Consider the following 21300-nt stretch of genomic DNA (forward strand, 5'->3'; position numbering starts at 1 on the left):
AATAATTATAGTACAAAACTAAATATCTATGCAGCTGTCACACATGCTTGTACACTATTTATTACGTTGGACAACACTGACTACTAGATAATTAACACATGAAAGAAATGTACACTATACACACAGGTGAGACTGGGTGATATTGCACATAAGGAAGTCACTGGAATTGCACTTAAATGAGAATATATTAATTTTAGTCTGCAATAAATAAATAGAATTACTGCATGTGGTGCTGCGGTAGCGTTGTCGCCTCACAGTTACATGTTGCCCGTTCCATTCTCAGTTAGAGCGTCTTCTGTGTGGCGACATGCATGAATGGGTGTTCCTTCGTTGAAGGTTGTGCATTAGGCCCGGCAAGCCAGCATGGAAAAATCTACTGCCAATCATTAGCGGACCGGAGTTTCGCTGTGGCGACCCCTAACCGGGAAAAGCCGAAAGACACAAAGTGTATGGAATAAAATGAAGAAGAATGAGAGTGTAACAATCTGTTATAGTTTTGATACATCCAGATACATTGTTGCATTAATGAGTCTCATTGCAGATGGATAAAACCTGTTCACGAATCTGGAGTTCCTGCAGTGGATACTCTGTAACCTTCATCCAGGAACAGACGTGAGGAATAATGTACAATTGCTTGATTAAATGTGCTGCGGGAAGGGTTAGTCGTTTTAAATTTCCATATCAGCACTGGAGACCAATCAGGAAGCATCTACTTGCAATACTGGCAGGAGCACTGGAGAGCGAACATTAGCTATAAAAGTGAATGACGGTCTCTCATAAATAGAACACTGCACACAGACTTTGGGTGCAACCAGACACATGCAGAAAGAAACAGCAGTGCTTAAAAGAAACAATCCTGATAGCTGCCTGTCAGAAGTATGACACCTGATGTTCACAGTCCAGATACTTCTGAAGATGACAAAGCAGACACTGCAAAAAATAAACCACAGTTCAGACAAAAACAGCAAATTCCAAGCTTGATTTTGCAGCAAGGGCACTTTGCTGACATAATCACTATTATGTGTGCAACTTATATATACTAACTTAGAGGAAATTAATTCTTCATGACTAGCATGTTGCAGACCTGGGTTTGCTTCCTACCATTTATATCTGGCATATCATGTCACTGTGCAAGTTACTTCTACAAAGAAAAGTTCATCTGGAACACCATCTGCAATATACAGTTGTTCTACTAGTCCCTCATATGGAACTTGGAACAAATAAGTGAAACAGCAGTCAACCTGCATGCTACAGGAAGAAAAGCGAATAATAATCAGGCAACATCTTACATGAAGGCAAATAAATGTAGAATGATTACCTATCAATCTTCCTACAGGAAGACACAGACTTACACAATGATTACTTAATGACTTTCTTAGAGGAAAAACATACGTAGAGGATGATTGCCTACCAACCTTCCTACAGGAAGACACATACATATACAGAATGATTACGTACCAGTACCATCCTTCCTGCAGCCACAGTGGTGCAGCAGTAGCATTGTTGCCTCACATGAAGAGGTTCTCCCATTCAATTCTCAGCTGGACTGTGGAGAGTGCCTTCTGTGATGAGTCTGCATGCCCTCCCCATGGTTGTGTGGCATTTAAAAGACATGCATAAATGGGTGTGCCTTTGTTGAAGGTTAGATGTCGAGCTGGCACCTCGGCGTTCGTGAAAATCTACTGCCAATCATTAGCAGACCGGAGTTCCGCTGTGGCGACCCCTATCCGGGAAAAGCCAAAAGACAAACAACAACAACAACCAACCTTCCTACAGGAAGGCACACACACATACAGGATGATTACCTACCAACCTTCCTACAGGAAGACACACACACACATACAGGATGGTTACCAACCAGCTTTCCTAGAGGAATGCACACACATATATAGGACGATTACCAGCCAACCTTCCTACAGTAAGGCACACACACACATACAGCACGATTACCAAATGACCTTCCTAGAGGAAACACATACATATGGAACCTACCGACGTTCTTACAGGAAGGTACACACACATACAGATTGATTACCTACCAACATTCCTACAGGAAGTCACACAAACACAAACAGGATGACACACACATACAGGATGATGACCTACCAACCTTCCTACAGGAAGGCACACACACGTACAGGATGATTACCTATCAACCTTCTTAAAGGAAGGCACACGCACGTACAGGATGATTACCTACCAACCTTCCTACAGGAAGGCACACACATACAAGATGATTACCTACCAACCTTCCTACAGGAAGGCACACACATACAAGATGATTACCTACCAAGCTTCCTACAAGAAGGCACACACACATATAGGATGAATACTTATCGACCTACGTACAAGAAGGCACACACACACATCTACAGGATTATTACCTAATGACTTTACTACAAGCAGGCACACACAACATACAGGATGGTTACCTACCAACCTTCCTACAGGAAGACACACACACATTCAGGATGATTACCTACCAACCTGCCTCCAGGAAGACACACGCACATACAGGATGGTTACCAACCAGCTTTCCTACTGGAATGCACACACATACAGGATGAATACCAGCCAGCCTTCCTACAGTAAGGCACACACGCATAAAGGACTATTACCAAATGACCTTCCTAGAAGAAACACATACATATGGAATGATTACCTAATTACCTTTTTAAGGGAACGGGCATACCCATACAGGATGGTTACCTACCAACCTTCCTACAGGAAAGTACACACACATACAGATTGATTACCTACCAACCTTCCTACAGGTCGACACACACACACACGGAGGATGCCTACCTATCAACCGTCACACACACACACACACACACACACACACACACACACACACACACACACACACACACACACACACACACACACACCTTCCTACAGGATAATTACCTACCAACCTTCCTACAAAAAATCACACACACATACAGAATGATTACACACACACACACATACAAACACACACACACACACACACACACACACACACACACACACACCTTCCTACAGGAAGGTACACAGACATACAGGATAATTGCCTACCAACCTTCCTACAAAAAATCACACACACATACAAAATGATTACCTACCAAATTTCCTACAGGAAGATACACATACATTCAGGATTATTACCTTATGACCTTCCTACAGGAAGGCGCACACACATACAGGATGATTTCCTACCAACTTTCCTACTGGAAGGCTCACACACATACAGGATGATTACCTACTACCTTCCTAAAGGAAGGCACACTCACATACAGGATGATTACCTACCAAAATTCCTTCAGGAAGGAACACACATACTGAATGATTACCTACCAACTTTCCTTCAGGAAGACACACACACACACATATGATTATTACATACAAACTTTCCTACAGGAAGGCACTCACATATACAGGAAGATTACCTAATGACCTTCCTACAAGAAGGCACACTCACATACAGTATGATTACCTACCACCCTTCCTACACGAAGGCACACACATACAGGATGATTACCTACCAACCTTCCTACACACCTACACACACACACACACACACACACACACACACACACACACACACACACACACACACACAACCTATTAAACTTCCTACAGGAAGACACGCACACACATACAGGATGATTACCTAGCAATCTTCCTACAGGAAGACACACACACACACACACACATGCATGATGATTACCTAATGAATTTCCTACAGAAAGAAACACAAGCACACACAAATACAGGATGATTACCTACCAAACTTCCTACAGGAAGCCACACACACACACACACACACACACACACACACACACACACACACACACACACACACACACACACACACACACACACACACACACACACACACACACACACACACACACACACACACGATGATTACCTACCAACTTTCTACAGGAAAACACAAACACACATACAGGATAATTACCTACTAACCTTCCTACAGCAAGACACACACACATACAGGATGGTTACCTAATGACCTTTCTACAGGAAGGTACACACACATACAGGATGATTACCTACCGACCTACGTACAAGAAGGCACATACATAAACGGGATGATTACCGACCAACCTTCCTACAGGAAGGCACAAACACATTCAGGATGATTACCTACGAACCTTCCTACAGGAATACACACACACATACATGATTACCTAATGACCTTTCAACAGGAAGGCCCATACACATACAGGATGATTATCTGCCGACCTACCTACAGGAAGCAAACACATACAGGATGATTACCTACCAACTTTCTTACAGGATGGCACCATCCATACAGGCTGATTACCTTCCAAACTTCCTACAAGTAGGGAAACACATATACAGGATGAACACCTACCAACCTTCCTACAGGAAACCACACACTCATACAGTATGAGTACCAACCAACCTTTCTAAAAAAAGACATACACATATACAAGATGATTACCTATCAACTTTCCTACAGGAAGGCACAAACACATTCAGGATGATTACCTACCAACCTTCCTACAGGAAGGCACACACACATACAGGATTAATACCTACCAACCCTCCTACAAGAAAGCACACAGACATACAGGATGACTACATACCAACCTTCTTACAGGATAGCACACATATACAGGATAATTACCTAATGACCTTCCTACAGGAAGACACAGACACACATACAGGAGGATTACCTACCTACCTTCCTATAGGAAGGCACACACACACATACGGGATGATTACCTACCGACCTTCCTACAGGAAGGCACACACATGTACAGGATGATTACCTAATGACATTCCTACAGGAAGACAGACACAAATACAGGATTATTACCTAATAACCTTCCTACAGGAAGGCACATGCATATACAGGATGATTACCTACTGACCTTCCTACAGGAATGCACACACACATACAGCATGATTACCTACTGACCTTAGTACAGGATGGCACACACACATACAGGACGATTACCTGCCAACCTTCCTACAGTAAGGCAAACACACAGCACGATTAACAAATGTCATTCCTAAAGGAAACACATACAAACAGAAGGACAACTAATGACCATTTTACAGGAAGGGACACACACACATACACTATGATTACCTACCAACCTTCCTACAGGAAGACACACATACACTATGATTACCTACCAACCTTCTACAGGAAGACACACATACACTATGATTACCTACCGACCTTCCTACAGGAAGACACACATACACTATGATTACCTACCAACCTTCTACAGGAAGACACACATACAGGATGATTACCTACCAACCTTCTACAGGAAGACGCACATACAGGATGATTACCGACCAAACTTCCTCCAGGATGGCACACAAATATACAGAATGATTACCTACTGACCTTAGTACAGGATGGCACACACATACAGGATGATTACCTACCGACCTTCCTACAGGAATACACACAAACAGGATGATTACCGACCAAACTTCCTCCAGGAGGGCACACAAACATAAAGGATGATTACCTACCGACCTTCCTACAGGAAGACACACACATACAGGATGCTTACTTACCAGCCTTCCTTCAGGAATGCAAACACAGATACAGGATGATTACCTAATTACCTTTATACAGTAAGGCACATGCACAACAGGATGATTACCAAGTGACCTTCCTAGAGGGAATACATACATACAGAATGATTACCTAATGACCTTTTTAGAGGAAGGGACACACACATACAGCATGATTACCTACCAACCCTCCCACAGGATGGTGCAAACACATACAGGGTGATTATCTGCCTACCATATTACAGTAAGGCACACACACACATACAGGGTGATTACCTATCAACCATCCTACAGTAAGGCACATATACACAGGACGATTACCAAATTACCTTCCTAGAGGAAACACATACATACATACAGAATGATTACCTAATGACCTTTTTACAGGAAGGGACACACACATACAGGATGATTACCTACCAACCTTCCTACAGGAAGACACACACAGGATGATTACCGAACAAACTTCCTCCAGGAAGGCACACAAACATACATGATGAATACCTACCAACCTTCCTACAGGAAGGCACACACACGCACACATACAGGATGATTACCTACCAACCTTCCTACAAGAAGACACAGAAACATACAGGATTATTACCTTATGACCTTCCTACAGGAAGGCATGCACACATACAGGATGGCTACCTATCAACCATCTTACAGGAAGACACACAAAAATACAGGATTATTACCTAATGACTTTCCTATAAGAAGGCACACACACATACAGGATGATTTCCTACCAACATTCCTACTGGAAGGCACATACACATACAGGATGATTACCTACTACCTTCCTACAGGAAGGCACACACATACAGGATGATTACTGTTAGAAAAATATGTATTAACATATGTGTGCCATGCTTATTCTAATAAGGGAAGATTAACACATTTTTATTCTATATGCAGCATTAGTTCTATTTGAAACTGAAAACAGCTTTTCTGAAATTGTGCTTTCTGACACTGCAAGATGCACTCTGACCTAGTTTGCTAGCACAGCAAAATACATGTTTATGCATTGGAAATGTACTGGAAAGCAGATGATTTTCTGCTAGGTCAGGAAATTAAAATGAGAATAATAATAATTTCTGTAGATCCATTCATTATAGACAATAAGCTCTGTTCATGCTAATGAAAAAGTGCACAAGCTGCATGATAGTTAGATATAAAGAACAATAAACTGCTTCAGAAATCTGTACTTGCATTGTGCTTGTATTAGCCATAGTACCTTCACTTGTAACATCACATAGCAAGAAAGTTATAACTGACCGGTGGTCATCAAGGCCATCCTGTTTACTGAAAAATCTTTTTTAAAATTTGAAGAGTCAGCTAGAAATGTGAGAAACATCTGTAAAGTAAGAGAATTATGAACTGGTGATCTACTACGTCAGCCATAGTGGGCAATGTCTTGAAAGAAAGGTATAATAACTAACACTTCCTGATTTAGTCAGACAAACTCTGTAACTGCATTTTTTGTCTCCTTGTACAAGAATAAAGATACCTGAACTGAACGTTATGCTTTTGGTCTTTTTAAAGTATTTTTCTCTAACAATTACCTACCAAACATCCTACAGAAAGACACACACACACATACATGATGATTACCTAATGACCTTCCAACAGGAAGGCCCACACACATACAGGATGATTACCTACTAACTTTCCTACAGGAAGGCACCATCCATACAGGATGATTACCTTCCAAACATCCTACAGGAAGGGACACACATATACAGGATGAATACCTACCAACCTTCCTACAGGAAGCCACACACACATACAGTATGAGTACCAACCAACCTTCCTAAAAAAAGACATACACATATACAAGATGATTAACTATCAACCTTCCTACAGGAAGGCACAAACACATTCAGGATGATTACCTACCAGCCATCCTACAGGAATGCACACACACATACAGGATTATTACCTACCAACCTTCCTACAGGAAGGCACACACACATACAGGATGACTACATACCAACCTTCTTACAGGAAGGCACACACACATACAGGATTATTACCAACCAACCTTCCTACAGGAAGGCACACACACATTCAGGATGATTACCTACCAGCCATCCTACAGGAATGCACACACACATACAGGATTATTACCTACCAACCTTCCTACAGGAAGGCACACACTCATACAAGACAATAACCTACCAACCTTCCTACAGGAAGGCACACACACATACAGGATGACTACATACCAACCTTCTTACAGGAAGGCACACACACATACAGGATTATTACCAACCAACCTTCCTACAGGAATGCACACACACATACAGGATTATTACCTACCAACCTTCCTTCAGGATAGCACAAATATACAGGATGATCACCTAATGACCTTCCTATAGAAAGATGCACACAAATACAGGATTATTACCTAATAGCCTTCCTACAGGAAGGCACACACAACTACAGGATTATTACCTAATAGCCTTCCTACAGGAAGGCACACACACATATACAGGATGATTACCTACCAACCTTCCTACAGGAAGACACACATACACTATGATCACCTACCAACCTTCCTACAGGAAGACACACATACACTATGATCACCTACCAACCTTCCTACAGGAAGACACACATACAGGATGATTACCTACCAACCTTCTACAGGAAGACACACATACAGGATGATTACCGACCAAACTTCCTCCAGGAGGGCACACAAACATACAGGATGATTACCTACTGACCTTAGTACAGGATGGCACACACATAGAGGATGATTACATACCAACCTTCCTACAGGATGGCACACATACATACAGTATGATTACCTACCAACCTTACTACAGGAAGACACACACACACACACACACACACACACACACACACACACACACACACACACACACACATACAGGATGATTACCTACCAACCTTCCTACAGGATGGCACACACACACACACACACACACACACACACACACACACACACAATGATTACTTACCAAGCTTCCTACAGGAAGACACACATACAGGATGATTACCGACCAAACTTCCTCCAGGAGGGCACACAAACATACAGGATGATTACCTACTGACCTTAGTACAGGATGGCACACACATACAGGATGATTACCTATCGACCTTCCTACAGGAGGGCACACATACATACAGTATGATTACATACAAACCTTCCTACAGGAAGGCACACATACAGGATGATTACCGACCAAACTTCCTCCAGGAGGGCACACAAACATACAGGATGATTACCTACCAACCTTCCTACAGGAAGACACACAAACAGGATGATTACTGACCAAACTTCCTCCAGGATGGCACAGAAACATACAGAATGATTACCTGCCAACCTTCATCCAAGGAAGGCACACACACATACAAGACAATAACCTACCAACCTTTCTACAGGAAAGCACACACACATACGGGATGACTACCTACCAACCTTCCTACAGGATAGCACAAATATACAGGATGATTACCTAATAACCTTCCTACAGGAAGACACACACACATACAGGATGATTACCTACTGACCTTCCTACAGGAAGGCACACACATGTACAGGATGACTATGTAATGACCTTCCTATAGGAAGACACACACAAATACAGGATTATTACCTAATAGCCTTCCTACAGGAAGACACACACACATATACAGGATGACTACCTACCAAACTTCCTACAGGATAGCACAAATATACAGGATGATTACCTAATAACCTTCCTACAGGAAGACACACACACATATACAGGATGACTACCTACCAACCTTCCTACAGGATAGCACAAATATACAGGATGATTACCTAATAACCTTCCTACAGGAAGACACACACACACATATACAGGATGATTACCTACCAACCTTCCTACAGGAATGCACACACACATACAGGACAATTACTTGCCAACCTTCCTACAGTAAGGCAAACAGACAGCACGGTTAACAAATGTCATTCCTAAAGGAAAAACATACAAACAGAAGGACAACTAATGACCATTTTACAGGAAGGGACACAAACATACAGGATGATTACCTACCAACCTTCTACAGGAAGACACACATACACTATGATTACCTACCGACCTTCCTACAGGAAGACACACATATAGGATGATTACTGAAAAAACATCCTCCAGGATGGCACACAAACATACAGGATGATTACCTACTGACCGTAGTACAGGATGGCACACATACAGGATGATTACCTACCGACCTTCCTACAGGAGGGCACACACACATATAGTATGATTACATACCAACCTTCCTACAGGAAGGCACACACACATACAGGATGATTACCTACCAACCTTCCTACAGGAGGGCACACACACATATAGTATGATTACATACCAACCTTCCTACAGGAAGGCACACACACATACAGGATGATTACCTACCAACCTTCCTACAGGAAGGCACACACACACATACAGTATGATTACCTACCAACCCTCCTACAGGAAGACACACACACACACACACACACACACACACACACACACACACACACACACAGAGGCTGGTTACTTACAAGCCTTCCTGCAGGAATGCAAACACAGATACTGGACGATTACCTAATAACCTTCCTACAGTAAGGCACATGCACAACAGGATGATTACCAAATGACCTTCTTAGAGGAAATACATACATACAGAATGATTAACTAATGACCTTTTTACAAGAAGGGAAACACACATACATATTGATTACCTACCAACCTTACTACAGGAAAGCAAACACACATACAGCATGATTACCTACCAACCCTCCCACAGGATGGCACAAACACATACAGGTTGATTACCTGCCAACCATCCTACAGTAAGGCACACACACATACAGGACGATTATCTACCAATGTTCCTACAGTAAGGCACACACAGACAGGACAATTACCAAATTACCTTCTTAGAGGAAACACACACATACAGAATGATTACCTAATGACCTTTTTACAGGAAGGGACACACACATACAGGGTGATTACCTACCAACCCTCCTCCAGGAAGGCACACACAAACATACAGGATGAATACCTACCGACCATCCTACAGGAAGGCAGACACACATACAGTATGATTACATACCAACCTTCCTACAGGAAGGCACACACACACACATACAGGATGATTACCTACCAACCTTCCTACAAGAAGACACAGCAACATACAGGGTTATTACATAATGACCTTCCTACAGGAAGGTACACACACATACAGGATAATTACCTACCAACCTTCCTACAAAAAAATCACACACACATACAGGATGATTACCTACCAACTTTCCTATAGGAAGACACACACAAATACAGGATTATTACTTAATGACCTTCCTATAAAAAGGCCACACACAAACAGAATGGTTTCCTACCAACTTTCCTACTGGAAGACACATACACATATAGGATGATTACCGATTACCTTCCTACAGGAAGGCAAACACATACAGGATGATTACGTATGAACATTCCTAGAAGAAGGTACACACACATACAGGATGATTACCTAACAAACATACTACAGGAAGGCACACACAAAAACAGAATGATTACCTACCAACCTTGTTACAGGAAGACACACATACAGGATGATTACCTACCAACCTTCCTACAGGAAGACACACACACACATACAGTATGAGTACCAACCAACCTTCCTAAAAAAAGACATACACATATACAAGATGATTAACTATCAACCTTCCTACAGGAAGGCACAAACACATTCAGGATGATTACTTGCCAGCCATCCTACAGGAAGGCACACACACATACAGGATTATTACCTACCAACCTTCCTACAGGAAGGCACACACACATACAGGATTATTACCTACCAACCTTCCAACAGGAAGACACACACACATACAGGATTATTACCTAATGACCTTCCAAAAGGAAGGCCCACACACATACAGGATGATTACCTACCAACCTAACTAAATGAAGCACACACATACAGGATGATTACCTACTAACTTTCCTACAGGAAGGCACCATCCATACAGGATGATTACCTTCCAAACATCCTACAGGAAGGGACACACATATACAGGATGAATACCTACCAACCTTCCTACAGGAAGCCACACACACATACAGTATGAGTACCAACCAACCTTCCTAAAAAAAGACATACACATATACAAGATGATTAACTATCAACCTTCCTACAGGAAGGCACAAACACATTCAGGATGATTACCTACCAGCCATTCTACAGGAATGCACACACACATACAGGATTATTACCTACCAACCTTCCTACAGGAAGGCACACACACATACAGGATGATTACCTACCAACCTTCCTACAGGAATGCACACACACATAGAGGATTATTACCTACCAACCTTCCTACAGGAAGGCACACACACATACAGAAGGTTACCTACCACACTTCCTACACAATGGCACACAAACATACAGAATGATTACCTGCCAACCTTCCCCCAAGGAAGGCACACACTCATACAAGACAATAACCTACCAACCTTTCTACAGGAAAGCACACACACATACAGGATGTCTACCTACCACCCTACTTACAGGACAGCACAAATATACAGGATGATTACCTAATGACCTTCCAACATGAAGACACACACACATACAGGATGATTACCTACTGACCTTCCTACAGGAAGGCACACACATGTACAGGATGATCACCTAATGACCTTCCTATAGGAAGACGCACACAAATACAGGATTATTACCTAATAGCCTTCCTACAGGAAGGCACACACACATATACAGGATGATTACCTACCAACCTTCCTACAGGAATGCACACACACATACAGGACAATTACTTGCCAACCTTCCTACAGTAAGGCAAACACACAGCATGATTAACAAATGTCATTCCTAAAGGAAAAACATACAAACAGAAGGACAACTAATGACCATTTTACAGGAAGGGACACACACATACAGGATGATTACCTACCAACCTTCTACAGGAAGACACACATACACTATGATTACCTACCAACCTTCCTACAGGAAGACACACATACACTATGATTACCTACCAACCTTCCTACAGGAAGACACACATACACTATGATTACCTACCAACCTTCCTACAGGAAGACACACATACACTATGATTACCTACCAACCTTCCTACAGAAAGACACACATACAGGATGATTACCTACCAACCTTCCTACAGGAAGACACACATACACTATGATTACCTACCAACCTTCCTACAGAAAGACACACACACAGGATGATTACCTACCAACCTTCCTACAGGAAGACACACATACACTATGATTACCTACCAACCTTCCTACAGGAAGACACACATACACTATGATTACCTACCAACCTTCTACAGGAAGACACACATACACTATGATTACCTACCAACCTTCCTACAGAAAGACACACATACAGGATGATTACCGACCAAACTTCCTCCAGGAGGGCACACAAACATACAGGATGATTACCTACTGACCTTAGTACAGGATGGCACACACATACAGGATGATTACCTACCGACCTTCCTACAGGAGGGCACACACACATATAGTATGATTACATACCAACCTTCCTGCAGGATGGCACACTCACATACAGTATGATTACCTACCAACCTTACTACAGGAAGACAAACACACATATACAGGATGATTACCTACCAACCTTCCTACAGGAAGACACACACACACACACACACACACACACACACACACACACACACACACACACACACACACACACACACACACAATGATTACTTACCAAGCTTCCTACAGGAAGACACACACACACATACAGGATGATTACCTACCAACCTTCCAGGAAGGCCCAAACACATTCAGGATGATTACTTAACAGCCATCCTACAGGCATGCACACACACATACAGGATTATTACCTACCAACCTTCCTACAGGAAGGCACACACACATACAGGATGATTACCTACCACCCTTCCTACACGATGGCACACAAACATACAGGATGATTACCTACCGACCATGCTACAGGAAGGCACACACATGTACACGATTATTACCTAATGAACTTCCTACAGAAAGACACACAGACACACACACACACACACACACACACACACACACACACACACACACACACACACACACACACACACACACACAGACACACACACACACAGACACACACACATACAGGATGATTACCTACCAAGCTTAAAATAGGAAGACACAAACACACATACAGGATAATTACCTACTAACCTTCATACAGGAAGACACACTTACAGGATGGTTACCTAATGACCTTTCTACAGGAAGGCACACACACATACAGGATGATTACCTAACGACCTACGTACAAGAAGGCACATACATATACAGGATGATTACCTACAGTCCTTCCTACAGGAAGACACAAACAAATTCAGGATGATTACCTACCAACCTTCCTACAGAAAGACACACACACATACAGGATTATTACCTAATGACCTTCCAAAAGGAAGGCCCACACACATACAGGATGATTACCTACCAACCTAACTAAATGAAGCACACACATACAGGATGATTACCTACTAACTTTCCTACAGGAAGGCACCATCCATACAGGATGAATACCTACCAACCTTCCTACAGGAAGCCACACACACATACAGTATGAGTACCAACCAACCTTCCTAAAAAAAGACATACACATATACAAGATGATTAACTATCAACCTTCCTACAGGAAGGCACAAACACATTCAGGATGATTACCTACCAGCCATCCTACAGGAATGCACACACACATACAGGATTATTACCTACCAACCTTCCTACAGGAAGGCACACACACATACAGGATTATTACCTACCAACCTTCCTACAGGAAGGCACACACACATACAGGATTATTACCAACCAACCTTCCTACAGGAAGGCACACACACATACAGGATGATTACCTACCACACTTCCTACACAATGGCACACAAACATACAGAATGATTACCTGCCAACCTTCCCCCAAGGAAGGCACACACTCATACAAGACAATAACCTACCAACCTTCCTACAGGAAAGCACACACACATACAGGATGACTACCTACCACCCTACTTACAGGACAGCACAAATATACAGGATGATTACCTAATGACCTTCCTACATGAAGACACACACACATACAGGATGATTACCTACTGACCTTCCTACAGGAAGGCACACACATGTACAGGATGATCACCTAATAACCTTCCTATAGGAAGACACACACAAATACAGGATTATTACCTAATAGCCTTTCTATAGGAAGGCACACACACACATACAGGATTAGTACCTACCAACCTTCCTACAGGAATGCACACACACATACAGGACGATTACTTGCCAACCTTCCTGCAGTAAGGCAAACACACAGGACGATTAACAAATGTCATTCCTAAAGGAAACACATACAAACAGAAGGACAACTAATGACCCTTTTACAGGAAGGGACACAAACATACAGGATGATTACCTACCAACCTTCTACAGGAAGACACACATACACTATGATTACCTACCGACCTTCCTACAGGAAGGCACACATACACTATGATTACCTACCAACCTTCTACAGGAAGACACACATACACTATGATTACCTACCGACCTTCCTACAGGAAGACACACATACACTATGATTACCGACCAACCTTCCTACAGGAAGACACACATACACTATGATTACCTACCAACCTTCTACAGGAAGACACACATACACTATGATTACCTACCGACCTTCCTACAGGAAGACACACATACACTATGATTACCTACCAACCTTCTACAGGAAGACACACATACAGGATGATTACCGACCAACCTTCCTACAGGAAGACACACATACAGGATGATTACCGACCAAACTTCCTACAGGAAGACACACATACACTATGATTACCTACCAACCTTCCTACAGGAAGACCCACATACACTATGATTACCTACCAACCTTCCTACAGGAAGACACACATACAGGATGATTACCTACCAACCTTCTACAGGAAGACACACATACAGGATGATTACCTACCGACCTTCCTACAGGAAGACACACATACACTATGATTACCGACCAACCTTCCTACAGGAAGACACACATACACTATGATTACCTACCAACCTTCTACAGGAAGACACACATACAGGATGATTACCGACCAAACTTCCTACAGGAAGACACACATACACTATGATTACCTACCAACCTTCCTACAGGAAGACACACATACACTATGATTACCTACCAACCTTCCTACAGGAAGACACACATACACTATGATTACCTACCAACCTTCCTACAGAAAGACACACATACACTATGATTACCTACCAACCTTCCTACAGGAAGACACACATACACTATGATTACCTACCAACCTTCTACAGGAAGACACACATACACTATGATTACCTAGCAACCTTCCTAAAGGAAGACACACACACACACACATACAGGATGGTTACTTACAAGCTTTCCTGCAAGAATGCAAATACAGATACAGGACCATTATCTACCAACCTTCCTACAGTAAGGCATACGCACAACAGGATGATTACCAAATGACTTCCTAGAGGAAATACATACATACAGAATGATTACCTAATGACCTTTTTACAGGAAAGCAAACACACATACAGCATGATTACCTACCAACCCTCCCACAGGATGGCACAAACACATACAGGGTGATTATCTGCCAACCATCATACAGTAAGGAACACACACAGGACAATTACCAAATTACTTTTCTAGAGGATACACATACATGCAGAATGATTACCTAATTACCTTTTTACAGGAAGGCACACACAAATACAGGATGATTACCTACCAACCATCCTACAGGAAGACACACACATGCAGGATGATTACCGACCAAACTTCCTCCAGGAAGGCACACAAACATACAGGATGAATACTACAGACCTTCCTACTGGAAGGCGCACACACATACAGGATGACTACCTACCAACCCTCCTACAAGAAGCCACAAACATACAGGATTATTACCTAATGACCTTCTTACAGGAAGGTAAACACACATGCAGGATAATTACCTCCTAACCTTCCTACAAAAAATCACACACACGTACAGGATGATTAGCTACCAACTTACCTATAGGAAGGCACACACTTTCAGGATTAGAACCTTATGACCTTCCTACAGGAAGGCACACACACATACATGATGGTTACCTATCAACCATCTTACAGGAAGACACACACAAATACAGGATTATTACCTAATGACCTTCCTATAAGAAGTCACACACTCATACAGGATGATTTCCTACCAACTTTCCTGCTAGAAGGCACACACACATACAGGATGATTACCTACCAACGTTCTTACAGCAAGCCATACTCACATACAGGATGATTACCTACCAACATTCCTACAGGAAGGAAGACCCACATGCAGAATGATTACCTACAAACCTTCCTACAGGAAGACACACACACATACAAGATTATTACCCACAAACATTCCTACAGGAAGGCACTCACACATACAGGAAGATTACCTAATGACCTTCCCTTCCTACAGGAAGACACACAAACATACAGGATGATTACCTACCGACCACGCTACAGGAAGGCACACACATGTACACGATTATTACCTAATGAACTTCCTATAGAAAGACACACAGACACACACACACACACACACACACACACACACACACACACACACACACACACACACACACACACACAGACACACACACATACAGGATGATTACCTACCAAGCTTAAAATAGGAAGACACAAACACACATACAGGATAATTACCTACTAACCTTCATACAGGAAGACACACTTACAGGATGGTTACCTAATGACCTTTCTACAGGAAGGCACACACACATACAGGATGATTACCTAACGACCTACTTACAAGAAGGCACATACATATACAGGATGATTACCTACAGTCCTTCCTACAGGAAGACACAAACAAATTCAGGATGATTACCTACCAACCTTCCTACAGAAAGACACACACACATACAGGATTATTACCTAATGACCTTCCAAAAGGAAGGCCCACACACATACAGGATGATTACCTACCAACCTAACTAAATGAAGCACACACATACAGGATGATTACCTACTAACTTTCCTACAGGAAGGCACCATCCATACAGGATGATTACCTTCCAAACTTCCTACAGGAAGGGACACACATATACAGGATGAATACCTACCAACCTTCCTACAGGAAGCCACACACACATACAGTATGAGTACCAACCAACCTTCCTAAAAAAAGACATACACATATACAAGATGATTAACTATCAACCTTCCTACAGGAAGGCACAAACACATTCAGGATGATTACCTACCAGCCATCCTACAGGAATGCACACACACATACAGGATTATTACCTACCAACCTTCCTACAGGAAGGCACACACACATACAGGATTATTACCTACCAACCTTCCTACAGGAAGGCACACACACATACAGGATTATTACCAACCAACCTTCCTACAGGAAGGCACACACACATACAGGATGATTACCTACCACACTTCCTACACAATGGCACACAAACATACAGAATGATTACCTGCCAACCTTCCCCCAAGGAAGGCACACACTCATACAAGACAATAACCTACCAACCTTCCTACAGGAAAGCACACACACATACAGGATGACTACCTACCACCCTACTTACAGGACAGCACAAATATACAGGATGATTACCTAATGACCTTCCTACATGAAGACACACACACATACAGGATGATTACCTACTGACCTTCCTACAGGAAGGCACACACATGTACAGGATGATCACCTAATAACCTTCCTATAGGGAGAAAACACACAACACAAGATTATTTTTATTATAGCCTTCTATATAGGAAGGCACACACACACATACAGGATTAGTACCTACCAACCTTCCTACAGGAATGCACACACACATACAGGATGATTACTTGCCAACCTTCCTGCAGTAAGGCAAACACACAGGACGATTAACAAATGTCATTCCTAAAGGAAACACATACAAACAGAAGGACAACTAATGACCCTTTTACAGGAAGGGACACAAACATACAGGATGATTACCTACCAACCTTCTACAGGAAGACACACATACACTATGATTACCTACCAACCTTCTACAGGAAGACACACATACACTATGATTACCTACCGACCTTCCTACAGGAAGACACACATACACTATGATTACCGACCAACCTTCCTACAGGAAGACACACATACACTATGATTACCTACCAACCTTCTACAGGAAGACACACATACACTATGATTACCTACCGACCTTCCTACAGGAAGACACACATACACTATGATTACCTACCAACCTTCTACAGGAAGACACACATACAGGATGATTACCGACCAACCTTCCTACAGGAAGACACACATACAGGATGATTACCGACCAAACTTCCTACAGGAAGACACACATACACTATGATTACCTACCAACCTTCCTACAGGAAGACACACATACACTATGATTACCTACCAACCTTCCTACAGGAAGACACACATACAGGATGATTACCTACCAACCTTCTACAGGAAGACACACATACAGGATGATTACCTACCGACCTTCCTACAGGAAGACACACATACACTATGATTACCGACCAACCTTCCTACAGGAAGACACACATACACTATGATTACCTACCAACCTTCTACAGGAAGACACACATACAGGATGATTACCGACCAAACTTCCTACAGGAAGACACACATACACTATGATTACCTACCAACCTTCTACAGGAAGACACACATACAGTATGATTACCTACCAACCTTCCTACAGGAAGACACACATACACTATGATTACCTACCAACCTTCCTACAGGAAGACACACATACACTATGATTACCTACCAACCTTCCTACAGGAAGACACACATACACTATGATTACCTACCAACCTTCTACAGGAAGACAAACACACACACATATGATTACCTACCAACCTTCCTACAGGAAGACACACATACACTATGATTACCTACCAACCTTCCTACAGGAAGACACACATACACTATGATTACCTACCAACCTTCCTACAGGAAGACACACATACATATGATTACCTAATTACCTTTTTACAGGAAGACACACATACAGTATGATTACCTACCAACCTTCCTACAGGAAGGGACACACACATGCAGGATGATTACCTACCAACCTTCCTACAGGAAGACACAACACATACATGATGATTACCTACCAACCTTCCTACAGGAAGACACACATACAGGATGATTACCTACCAACCTTCCTACAGGAAGACACACACATACAGGATGATTACCTACCAACCTTCTACAGGAAGACACACATACACTATGATTACCTCCCAACCTTCCTAAAGGAAGACACACACACACACATACAGGATTAGAACCTACAAGCCTTTCCTGCAAGAAGGCACACACACATACAGGACCATTATCTACCAACCATCTTACAGGAAGACATCGCACATACAGGATGATTACCAAATGACCTTCCTATAGGAAACACATACATACAGAATGATTACATAATGACTTTCCTACAGGAAGGCACACACACATACAGGATGATTACCTACCAACGTTCTTACCACAGGATGGCACAAACACATACAGGATGATTATCTGCCAACCATCATACAGTAAGCCATACTCACACAGGATGATTACCAACATTACTTTTCTACAGGATACACATACATGCAGAATGATTACCTACAAACCTTCCTACAGGAAGACACACACAAATACAGGATGATTACCTACCAACCATCCTACAGGAAGACACACACATGCAGGATGATTACCTAATGACCTTCCTCCAGGAAGGCACACACATACAGGATGAATACTACAGACCTTCCTACACAAATGCACACACACATACAGGACAATTACCTATTGACCTTCCTACATGAATGCACACACACATAGAGGATGATTACATACCAACCTTCCTACAGGAAGACACAGAAACATACAGGATTATTATCTAATGCCCTTGCTACAAAAGGACACACACACCTACAGGATGATTAGCTACCAACCTTCCTATAGGAAGGCACACACATAAATGATGAATACCTACCAACCTTCCTACAGGAAGACACAAACACACATACAGGATGATTACCTATCAACCATCTTACAGGAAGACACTCACACAAATACAGGATGATTACCTATCAACCTTCCTATAGGAAGACACACACTCATACAGGATGATTACCTACCAACCTTCCTACTAGAAGGCACACACACATACAGGATGATTACCTACCAACCTTCCTAAAGACTACACACAGACACACACATACAGGATGATTACACACACACACACACACACACACACACACACACACACACACAAGATGATTACCTACCAACATTCCTACAGGAAGGAAGACCCACATGCAGAATGATTACCTACAAACCTTCCTACAGGAAGACACACACACATACAAGATTATTACCCACAAACATTCCTACAGGAAGGCACTCACACATACAGGAAGATTACCTAATGACCTTCCTACAAGAAGGCACACTCACATACATGATGATTACCTAATGACCTTCCTACACAAAGACACACACACAGAATGATTACCTACCAACCTACAGGAAGACACACACACACA

Source organism: Protopterus annectens, chromosome 9.part0, assembly GCF_019279795.1.
Source record: "Protopterus annectens isolate FY-2018-M chromosome 9.part0, PAN1.0, whole genome shotgun sequence".
NCBI classification, from domain to species: domain Eukaryota; kingdom Metazoa; phylum Chordata; order Ceratodontiformes; family Protopteridae; genus Protopterus; species Protopterus annectens.